The sequence below is a fragment of the Nicotiana sylvestris genome, chromosome 4, assembly GCF_000393655.2.
Source record: "Nicotiana sylvestris chromosome 4, ASM39365v2, whole genome shotgun sequence".
Classification (NCBI taxonomy): Eukaryota; Viridiplantae; Streptophyta; class Magnoliopsida; order Solanales; family Solanaceae; genus Nicotiana; species Nicotiana sylvestris.
Window position 1 is genome coordinate 175,374,340 of NC_091060.1, and position 12,592 is coordinate 175,386,931.

Consider the following 12,592-nt stretch of genomic DNA (forward strand, 5'->3'; position numbering starts at 1 on the left):
TCCCCTCTTAAACGGGAATCCGGTCAGGCGTAGTTCAAATTACATCATAAAGGGAATCATAAGTGGTTACGCATAGTATCGTTTCACTGCATCTGAATTGATTGGCTTCGGCAAGACTTCTCCATCCATTTCTGCAAGAATAAGGGCTCCTCCAGTTAGAACCCGGTGAACTATGTACGGACCCTGCCAATTGGGAGAGAACTTCCCCTTGGCTTCATCTTGATGTGGGAATATTTTCTTCAACACCAGCTGCCCCGGTGTAAATTCCTTGGCTTAACTCTTTTATTGAAGGCTCTGGACATTCTGTTATGATACAACTGACCGTGGCAAACTGCGTTCATCCTTTTCTCATCTATAAGGGCTAACTGCTCTTAACGACCTTTTACCCATTCTACAACATACAACTCTGCTTCTTATATGATCTTTAAGGAGGGAATTTCTACCTCGGCAGGGATGGCCACCTCTGTACCATAAACCAGCATGTAAGGGGTTGCTCCAGTCGATGTGCGGACTATGGTGCGGTATCCCAATAAGGTGAATGATAATTTCTCATGCCATTGTTTGTGCCTTTCGACCATCTTCCTTTGTATCTTCTTGATATTCTTGTTGGCTGCCTCCACAATTCCATTCATCTGAAGCTTGTAGGCTGTAGAGTACTTGTGTTTGATCTTGAATGTTTCACACATTGCTTTCATCAAGTCGCTGTTGAGATTGGAACCATTATCGGTGATGATTGATTCCGGAATTCCGAACCGACAAACAATGCGATCGCGGACGAAATCTACCACAACCTTCTTAGTGACCCCCTTGTATGATGCTGCTTCGACCCATTTGGTAAAATAATCGATTGCCACTAAGATGAACCTGTGCCCATTTGATGCGGCAGGCTCGATAGGTCCGATAACATCCATTCCCCAAGCGGCAAATGGCCATGGTGAGCTTGTTGCAGTAAGCTCGTTTGGAGGCACCTTTATCATATCTGCATGTATTTGATAGTGATGGCATTTGCGAACATATCGGATACAGTCTGTTTCCATAGTCATCCAAAAATACCCTGCTCGGAGTATCTTCTTTGCTAAGACAAAACCATTCATGTGTGGCCCGCAGGTCCCTGCATGCACTTCGTCCAATAGGTTGGATGCTTCTTTTGCTTTGACACACCTTAGTAAACCCAAATCGGGAGTCCTCCTGTACAGGATTCCTCCATTGTGAAAGAAGTTGTTGGATAACCTACGAAGTGTGCGCTTCTGAGTAGCGTTGGCAAGTTCTGGATATTCCGATGTTGTCAAGTACTCCTTGATGTCATGGAACCATGGTTTTCCATCCGCTTCTTACTCAACGTGGGCGCAATAAGCTGGTTGATCATGAATCTTTACTGGGATGGGATCAATGAAATTTGTATTGGGATGGGATCAATGAAGGACGATAAAGTAGCTAATGCATCAGCAAACTCGTTCTGGACTCTGGGGACGTGCTGAAATTATGTCTTTGTGAACCTTTTCCTCAACTCATGTATGTGATGCAAGTAGGGAAGTATCTTAGAGTTCTTGGTTTCCCACTTTTCTCGAACCTGATGTATGAGCAAGTCTGAATCCCCGATCACTAGCAACTCCTGAACGTTCATGTCAATGGCTATTTTGAGCCCCAAGATGCAGGATTCATATTCGGCCATATTATTGGTGCAAGGGAACCTAAGCTTGGCGGATACCGGGTAGTGCTGGCCGGTTTCTGATACTAGGACTGCTCCTATGCCAACTCCTTTGAAATTTGCAGCTCCGTCGAAAAACAACCTCCAACCATCATAGGATTCTGCAATATCTTCTCCTATGAAAGATACCTCTTCATCGGGAAAATACGTTTTTAGGGGCTCGTATTCTCCGTCCATGGGATTCTCGGTGAGATAATCCGCCAAGGCTTGCCCTTTGATTGCTTTTTGGATCACATAAACAATGTCGAATTCACTTAGCAGGATTTTCCACTTGGCGAGCTTGCCAGTGGGCATGGGTTTCTGGAAGATATACTTCAAAGGGTCCATTATGGATATGAGATAAGTAGTGTAAGCAAAGAAGTAATGCCTCAACTTCTACGCGACCTAAGTCAGAGCACAACAAGTGCGTTCTAAAAGAGAATACCGGGCCTCGTATGGTGTGAACTTCTTACTGAGATAGTTGATGGCCTGCTCTTTTCTCCCTGTTTCATCATATTGTCCCAGAACATAACCGAATGCTCCATCCAATACCGCAAGGTAAAGCAATAGGGGTCTTCCTGGCTCAGGAGGAACCAAGACTGGTGGCGTTGACAGGTATTCCTTGATTCTGTCGAAGGCTTTCTGACAATCATCAGTCCACTTGGTAGCAGCATCCTTTTTCAACATTTTGAAGATAGGTTCACAAATGACAGTGGACTGAGCTACAAACCGGCTGATATAGTTGAGTCTCCCCAGGAAACTCATCACGTCCTTCTTGTTCTTTGGCGGCAGCAATTCTTGGATAGCTTTGACCTTTGACGGATCCAATTCTATTCCTCGACGACTCACGATGAAACCCAATAATTTTCCAGCAGGAACCCCGAATGCATACTTGGCGGGATTCAGTTTCAGATTGTACCTCCTCAGTCTGTTGAAGAACTTTTTTAGGTCTTCCATGTGATCCCTGGCTTTCTTGGATTTGATGATGACGTCATCCACATATACCTCGATCTCCTTGTGTATCATAACATGGAAAATAGTAGTCATGGCCCTCATGTAGGTGGCCCTTCATTCTTTAACCCGAATGGCATCATCTTGTAGCAGTACATTCCCCACAGCGTAATGAAAGCCGTTTTCTTTGCATTTTCCTCGTCCATCCATATCTGATGATACCCAGCGAAACAATCAACGAACGACTGTAACTCATGCTTGGCGTAGTTGTCAATTAGAATGTGTATGTTCGGCAAGGGGAAGTCGTCTTTAGGACTGGCCCGGTTACGATCCCGGTAGTCAACACAAACTCTAACTTTCCTATCCTTTTTTGGCACTGGCACGATGTTGGCTAACCATGTAGGATACTCTACTACCCTGAGAACCTTGTCTTTGACTTGCTTGGTAACCTCTTCTTTGATTTTCAAACTCATGTCGAGTTTGAATTTCCTGAGCTTCTGCTTTACCGGCGGACATGTTGGATCTGTTGGCAGTTTGTGAGCTACAATGGATGTACTGAGACCAGTCATATCATCATACGACCAGGCGAATATGTCTTCATATTCCTTTAGGAATTCCGTGTACTCTTTCTTTTTTGATGGTGACAGGTGAACACTAATGTGCGTTTCTTTGACATTCTCTGTATCTCCCAGATTAATGACCTTAGTTTCGTCCAAGTTAGACTTAGGCCTATTCTCAAAATTCTCAACCTCTCTAACGACCTCATCTGAATCCATATCAGTTTGTTGCGTTGTCTCGTTGCAAGTCACAATCGTTGGTTCATCGTCAAGGCAAGTAATAGTAATGTTGTGTAAAATAAAGTGAATGATAGAAAAAATAATAAGAGCGAGATATATAATAAACTGAAATGCTTCGATTGAATTCATAATTGTTTTGAATATCAGAGCTCTTTTCAAAATTAAAGACAATGCGGAAATAAAATCAGCTAGTAAAAAGTAAAAATGTGATGCATGGTGCTTTTGTTTAGCCTTGCTACCCCGAAGCTTTCCGGGCCCTGGTGGTTCTGATTGACCAATTGCTGAGGCGTTCTCATCGGTTCACAGCTTGTATAGAAGGGTCTTCCTCCCCTTCCTCCTCGAAAATAACACAGCAATCCATATCATCGTCTTCCAGAAACAGATTCCTTTTTTCGGATAGGACTCGGAGGAGGAGGAGGTGGAGGGCCCTTGGATCTAGTACTGTATGATGATGGTGCCAGAATGCACGAACTAACCTTTAGGGAGGGGAATAAAAATAAAACAAAAACAAAAAAGGTAACAAGTTAGCGCGAATTATGAGGAAAAATGTTGCAGTATTTAAACACATTGTGCAAGAATATAAATCGCGTCCTAATTTGGGTGCCTCGTTGTGCCCGAGGTAGGTCTAGCAACAAATTAATTTAGAGAACTTATAATGCTAAATGCCTCATTTTATTGATAAAAATAAGACGAATCCAAAATGACACTAAATAACGGAAAGTAAAATATCACTAGTGGCCATTGGCCTTATTACATTAAAAGTGAAAATAAAGACTCCTAACTACTTAGTCCTAGAAGGACCTTCTTCAGGTTGAATGTTCTCGTTGATCAAGTCCTCCAGCTCGCGCAGATTTTCCAGTAAAAATGTTATAGCCAGATGTTCTCCTCTGCCTTCCTCAGCATTTTGACAGTCGATGACTTTTTTCCTCACTTTCCCTTCCAATTCCAGCAAGCTGTACTCCAGGTATTCTAGCTTCTCACTAGCCTTGGTGACTCTCTCTTTCCATTTGTTGATTTGGTTGCTCGGTGGGAGGTTTCTCCACCAAGTCTGTAAGAGTGAAGGTATGTTTACCATACCGAAATCAGGAACTTTGTCATTCATTTTCTGCAAAACAAAAGGGTTAAGACCCCACCCCCACTGGACTCGACTATTTAATACCAATAATCAGCATAAAAGCATTTAGTTCTCCAAATAAATGCACAGAACATGTAGGTGTCCGTTTGGGTTTCAGGGAAACCCGATGGACTTTAGACAAGGTTATCTTAATGAGTCATTATGCGGACAACATAACTAACTCGGCTAGGTTTGACCATGATGCATGTATAATTAAACAGAGTAAGGTTTCTATTGGGGTATTAAAGAGGTACCCTTGAGCGGACAACTCAAGAGGGAAAGGCACGGAACCATTGACTGCACCGCTGATGGACTGGTTTTACCGCAAATACGTCTTTGCCGAATTTAAAGGGTGATAATATTGGAAGAGCGCAACCACTCATTATAAGCGTCGCTATGGTATTTGTATGGCACGAGTGGAATATGATGTTGAAGATGCATTTTACAAGAATGAAATAAATTGACATGTATTTCCACGTTCATAAGATAAATGATTACAATAATTGCAGTAATAACAACAGTATTGAAATAAAGCAGTAAAGGAAAGCAGTTAAAGGAAAGAAAAGACATGAAGAGCCAAGTCAGTTTCGTAGTGAAAGAATAAAAGACAGTAAATAAAGCAATTAATGAGATGGTAGAGTCACAAGCAGCATGCAGTGGTAAAAGCCTAAAGAATCCCCAGTAGAGTCGCCATGCTGTCGATGCCCCCTTTTCTATACGTGGGTCGAAATCGGGTATACGAAATTGGGAGGACAACTCTATTCCCTTTCGAGAATTGGGTCTTAGAAGTTGAAGAGTCGCCAACTAATGATTATAGTACATTAGGACACTTTAAGAAAGAATTGAGATGAAGAACCAGAGGTTGGGTAAGGGCTAGAAATTATCCCGAGGGGAAGGTGTTAGGCACCCCTCAAGATCCACTAGTGTGGTCCCGGCCATGTTACAATTGTGACTCTAAGAAGACAAATAGAAAAGGGTTTTCACATAGTTTCGCAAACAAGTTTAAGAGTTGAAAAAGAAAAGAAGTAGAAGGAGTTTAGAAAGTTTAAAAGAAAACTTAAAAAGAATTAATAAGTAAGGGGGAGAGGGGTTCCTAGGTTTACAAACAATATGGATCACATCAATGCAATATCCAGCAATCTCTCCTCAGAAGAGGGGTCGCACGTGATATTAGCGTACCGGTAATCATATCCATATTCTACCCTTTCCACCCCGTTAAGGTATTAAAGCGCGGAATGGTATCGTTACTTATTGCATGCTATTACCCGTCCCAATCCTATCAGTACCGGAGGCATTTAGGACTACTAATCCTAAAGGGAAAGATATTTGGGGCCTTTTGAGAGTTTTCAAAGGACAAAAATACTAGGGCGTCAATCAAAAACACATAATACAAGTAGAGGGGAAAGCAAATAAGCAGGTAAGGCTCAGGTAAACCTCCTTAAATCAGATAAGCCATGGAGTTTAGCATGTCTTGCATGTACTGGTTTGGTCTTTGAAAATTTAAGCGATAAGCGGACTGATTCAACACATACTTTTCAGACAGGAAGTCCGCATTAGGCTCACTCGAATGCAGTTATCAAAAACTGAGCCACTTTTAGCTATGTGTTGGAAAGAACTACTGATTGTAAAGGAGTTGCAGAATAAGATAAGTTTCATAAAAGATCGAAGACTTAATACAAAGAAAATGGTTTAAAACGAGTTTCAGAAAACATACTTGTTTAAGAAAAAGAGTTGTCGAGTTTTAACAAAAGAACTGAATTGCAGACTGATTCAAAAGGTTTATCAGATAAGTATAAAGAAATGAATTCAGATTGATTTGAAAAAAGTGTTTGTCAAATTATTAGGAAAGCAGTAAGTTTTCAGAAAATATGCACTCATTTGAGAATATTTATCAAGAAGGAAAAAGATGCACTGATTTGGTTGCAAGAAAAGTTTTAAGGGTTCAGAAAACGTGCACAAAGTCGCTTGTTTTAGCAAAAATGGCCAGTACTGTTTTAGACGAGTGAACCAATTCTAATTTGAAGTTCCTATAGGCATGATCTCTACGAGCTACTAATTTTAATACCTTTCAAACGTTAACAGCCTTATAAACATGATATCTATATGTTGATTTATCATTAAACTTAACGGTTTGCCTAATGTCATTATAAATTCAAATCCCTATAAGCATGGTATCTATATGCATAGTTGCAGAAATTAGAAAGTTAGATCCTATAGGCATGGTTTCTACTTGTGAGATTGCATAGATTAACAGTAAAAGTCCTATAGGCATGGTTTCTACCCTTTTGTGCATAAAAGTAAATTCCCTCCCCTTTTCACTAGATCCCCGAGTTTATACAAATTATTACAGACCAGAAAAATAAGACAAAAATAAAAATACATCAGAAATTACAACTACATCCGAGTAGCCTAATTCAGACTTAGTATCTAACAATATGAGATTGAACCACTTTCGAGATCCAGATTTCCAAAGCCTTCTCTTATCTAGGGTGTTTCAGAGATCCAAGGAGTTTCAAGAACTCCAGGCAGTGCTTACACCCAAGATATTAATTAGAAAGAGTTATAGTGCAGTGTGGAAGTATCAGCCCTCAGGTGTCCAAGTTCAGAGGGAGCTCAGGGGGTCCAAGGCAAGGCTCACAAGAGATGGGGTAGAACTTAGTTTCTAAGAATGAGTGTAAGTGCAAGAGGGGGGTTAGGGAGTGCCATGATAGGCTGGTGGTCATGCCTAGCCATATGATAGGCTGGCACACCCCTGACCAGGCCTGTTCAGCCAACAAAGAAGAGTACAGACCTATTGAAGGTCAGACTATGGTCTAGACAGTGATTAGGACACTGTCAGACCAAAGTCTCAGGCTCAGAATACACATAAAGGGAAAGGGGAATAGGAATTGAAAGAGTTTAGGACTGATGGAGTCCAGTCCATATACATGAACAATAATATCAAGTGTTGTCATGTTTTCTGAACCATAACTCAACTTACAAAGGGTTTAGGGATGGGGATTCATGTAGGAGCAGGAATAAACAAATTTGCAAAAAGCAGTAAAAAAAACAAAGAGAAGACTGAAGCATAAACACATAAGAGAGAGGCAGAATTTAAACAAGAAGAGACATACCAGTTGCAGAAAAGTAAGCAGGAAGAAAAGCAGAATACTTGCAGCCAAAGCTCAATCAGAGAAGAGGACTCTAGCTTATGAGTTCAGATAAAAACTCAAATGCTTTTAAGAAAAACTAAGAGTATTTGAGAGAGAAAGTAGTGACTTATGTTGTGTGTGTTTGTCCTTGTTGAAAGAGAAGAGTATAGGTATTTATAGTTTTGAAAACGAATAAGTATAGCCTTAACACAAATATGGGCATGATCACAATCAGAATCAATTAACACAAGACTTCCCTTTAATCAAGGGGTTATTGTTCAAACGGATACTAACAGGATCAAAAATAAGGAAAGAAAATCAGTCTGTAAGTAGAATGGTTGTTGCCATAAAAGGAGTAGTAAAATCATACAATAGGTATTTTAAGTCCAAATACAGGATTGTACTTATTTTTGGAAAGGGTTTAGTAAGGCCAAACCAAGAAAGAGAATCAATTAACCTTTAACAGGCGAGTAAGAGGGAAAAGTTTTGAAATCAGTTATGGGTTTGAAAATCAATCACAGAAGGGACTCAGTATATAAAGGAATGCACAAGTAATAGACATGTGAGGCCAAGCTATGGCAAAAGAAACAACATACAGTAGTAGCATAGAGCAAGCATTCGAAGCATGATAGTCAGGTTTCAGTGGTTTAGTAATAGAGAAAAGGATCAGAGGCATGCAAAGAGTCGAGTGAAAATCATAGTCGAGTTTGACAGGTAGCAATAACTCAGAACCAAAAGAGTCACATAAAGAAAAAAGAGAGTTGAAGTAAAGGAATCACATTGAACAATTTCAACAGACGAAGAACTTCAGGAACTCAAATAGACCCCCAAAGGACTAGAGTTTTCAAAATCATTCGGGTTTAGAGGCGATAAACAAGTGAAACAAGCAAACAAATTCAGAATCTCGAATAAACCCCTAAAATTAGGGTTTTCAACATGCTAACTCAGATAGAAAAACAAGGTAAACGAATGTTAACAAACAGACTAAGAAATTTAAACAAAATCTCAAGAATTAGGGTTTTAAACATGCTAAATCAGATAGAAAACAACACAAGCAAAACACAGTAAAACATGTCGAGAATCAGAGAAGAGATTCGAAATACCTTAACATAAAACCCTAATTAAAGAATAAAGAGTTTTGAAAGCAAAAAATTAAAGAAACTTTGAGAAAGATGCTTAGAAAGTTCAAACACATATAGATCCGGGGCAGATCTGAAATAAAATCGAAGGAACCTTAGAGATTAGGATTTTGTAAGAAACCCAGGTGATGAGAAAGGCTTTAAAAACCATCGATCTAAGCAGGAAAGTCGAAGATCGAACGCGAATAGCCATGGCTGGCCTGGACAAAGGTTGAAGACGACCGGAGAACAGTCATCAAGCAAGGCTTGGTCGAAACCTCTTCAAGATCTAGTCATAGGACCTCAAAGACGAGCACGTAGAGACCATGAGAGGCTGGTACAGGTCTCCGATGAGCCTGGGAAGCCATGGATTAGGGTTTTAGTGAGAGGCGGCAGCTAGGGTTTGAGGTGGGTTGAGAGAGAGTTGAGAGAAAGAAGGGATTCAAAGGCGGCGTCTCTGAAGGAATGGGGTAGGTTTAGGGGTCGTTTGAAATAAAAAGGAAAGAATCAATGGTGGTCATTGATCTAAGTGATCAACGGCCGAGATTGAACGGGGTTACGGGCTGGGTCGGTTGAGTAGGTGCTGGGTCGGGTTAAAGGTAATTGGGCTGGGTAGTTTGGGCTCGAATTTGGGGCTGAGTTGGGTTAATTAGGGGTGCCAAATTGGCTGAAATTGAAATACAATTGAGGCTAGATTGTAAATAGCCACGTTTCCCATTTTATTTTATAAAAAATAGCAATAACGATTTTAAGAACAAATTAAAAGTACCGGATAAACAAATATCATATAAATATTAATTAAAAAATGTTGGGGTTAATTTTATAATTATAAGATGCTATCAATTACAAAATAGGCTATAATTGCAATTATATGCAATTTAACTTTTTAAAAATGTCAAACGAATTTGTAAAAATGTGCAAAAATCACCTTAATTATATTTTGGTGTAAATATGAGGATAAAATAAGTTATTCACCAAAAATAATAATTTTGGGAATAATTATTGGATTTATGGTATTAAAATAGGCAATAACTTGGTTTTAAAAATCATTAAAAATACCAAAACTCTTGGTGTGCTGATATATGCACATATATACTATTTTGGAAATATTTTGGGTATAAAATTACCTAGGGAAAAATTAGGTATCAACATTAGTGATGATGGGGTGTTGAGGATACAGGGCCGGATATGTGTGCCCAATGTAGATGGGCTTCGGGAGTTGATTTTGGAGGAGGCCCATAGCTCGCGGTATTCCATTCATCCGGGTGCCGTGAAGATATATCAATATTTGAGACAGCATTATTGGTAGAGGAGAATGAAGAAAGACATTATGGGATTTGTAGCTCGGTGTCTCAATTGTCAGCAGGTGAAATATGAGCATCAGAGACCGGGTGGCTTGCTTCAACAGATGGATATTCCAGAATGGAAGTGGGAGCAGATCACTATGGACTTTGTAGTTGGACTCCAACGGACCTTGAAGAAGTTCAATGCTATTTGGGTGATTGTGGATCGGCTGACCAAGTCCGCGCACTTTATTCCCGTGTGTACTACCTATTCTTCAGAGCGGTTGGCAGAGATCTATATCTGGGAGATTTTTCATTTGCATGGTGTCCCAGTTTCCATCATTTCAGATAGGGGCACTCAATTTACTTTGCAGTTTTGGAGGTCTGTGCAGCGAGAGTTGGGTACTTAGGTTGAGTTGAGCACGGCTTTTCACCCACAGATGGACGGGCAGTCCGAGCTCACTATTCAGATATTGGAGGACATGTTGCATGCTTGTGTCATTGATTTCGGAGGGTCATGGGATCCGTTTCTGCCGCTCGCAGAGTTTGCTTATAACAACAGCTACTAGTCGAGTATTCAGATGGCTCCATATGAGGCTTTGTATGGGAGGCGGTGTAGATCTCTAGTTGGTTGGTTTGAGCTGGGTGAGGCTAGGCTATTGGGGACAGACTTGGTGCAGGATGCTTTAGAAAAGGTGAAGGTGATTCAAGAGAGGTTTTATACAGCGCAGTCGAGACAAAAGAGTTATGCTGACAGGAAGGTTCAGGATGTATCCTACATGGTTGGGGAGAAGGTTTTGTTGAAGGTTTCGTTCATGAAGGGTGTTATGAGATTGGGAAGAAGGGTAAATTGAGTCCTCGGTTCATTGGGCCTTTTGAGGTGCTTTGGAGGATTGGGGAGGTGGCTTATGAGCTTGATTTGCCACCCAGCTTGTCGAGTGTGCATCAAGTATTTCATGTTTCTATGCTCCGGAAGTATATAGGGGATCCGCCTCATGTTCTAGATTTCAGCACGGTACAGTTAGATGGTGATTTGACTTATGATGTGGAATCAGCAGCTATTTTGGAGTGTCAGGTTCGAAAGTTGAGATCAAAAGATATAGCTTCGGTGAAAGTGCAGTGGAGAGGTCGGTCCGTAGAGGAGGCTACCTAGGAGACTGAACGGGAGATGCGGAGCAGATATCCTCACCAATTTGAGGTTTCAGATATGTTTCTTGACTCGTTCGAGGATGAACGTTTGTTTAAGAGGGGAGGATGTGACGACCCGGCCAGTCATCTCATGAGTTACCACTCTGTTTCCCCTATTTATGCTTCTTATTGCTTTGTTTATGGGTTCTATGCATGATCGGGTTGGTTGGCTCGGGTTCGGAAAGGTTTTGGTAAGGGTTGAGACACTTAGTCTATTTTGAGGAAGCTTAAGTTGGAAAAGTCAACCGGATGTTTATTTATGTGTTAAAGGGCTCGGATGTGAGTTTCTATGATTCGGATAGCTTCGGGAGCTGATTTGAGACTTAGAAGCGTGATCGGAATGCATTTTGGAGGTTTGGAGTGGATTTAGGCTTGAATTGGCAAAAATGGTATTTTGGCATTTTTCGATTGATAGGTGAGATTTTGATGTAGGGGTTGGAATGGAATTCTGGAAGTTACAGTAGGTTCGATGTGTCATTTGGGATGTGTGTGCAAAATTTCAAGTCATTCGGACGTGGTTTGGTAGACTTTTTTATCAAAAGCGTAATTCGGAAGATTTTGGAACCTTAGGCTTGAATTCGATGTGATTTGGTTGATTCGATATTGTTTGAGGTGTTTTGAAGATTGGTATAAGATTGGATGGTGATATGTGGCGTGTTTATGCTTTTGGTTGAGGTCCCGGGGGCCTCGGGATGATTTCGGATGGTTGACGGAAGGATTGAGTTTGGTTTTGGCAGATGAAGATGTTCCATTGCTGTCATAACCGCACCTGCAGCTAGGGGACCACAGGTGCGGTCTCGCAAAAGCGAGTTTGGAGTCGCAGAAGCGGAAGAAGCCAAGGAAGGTAGGAACCGTAGAAGCGGTTAAGGAACCGCACCTGCGATGGCGTAGGTGCGGGTTGTGTATCGCAGATGCGAAAGTTGAGGACTTAAGTGAGGACCGCAGATGCAGCGTCTTGGACCGCATGTGCAAAAAAACTGAGCCAGAAGGTATAAATTATTTCCTTCGCGAAATTTTGGGTTATTCCACCATTTCTAAGTCGGTTTTGGAGCTTTTAGGGAGATTTTGAAGAGGGAATTCAAGGGAGTTTCGTTGAGGTAAGGTTGTTGAACCTAAAACTCGTTTCTATGGTATTATTTCACGGATTAGAGCTGTAATTATGGAAATCAAGGATTAAAAATTAGGAAACTAGGGCTTGGCATTGGAGACTTGACTTGAGGATTTGAGGGGCCATTTGTAGTCGGATTTTGGGACTTTTGATATGTATGAACTCGTGGGGAAATAAGGAATATATTGATATAAATTTTATCAAAATTCGAGACG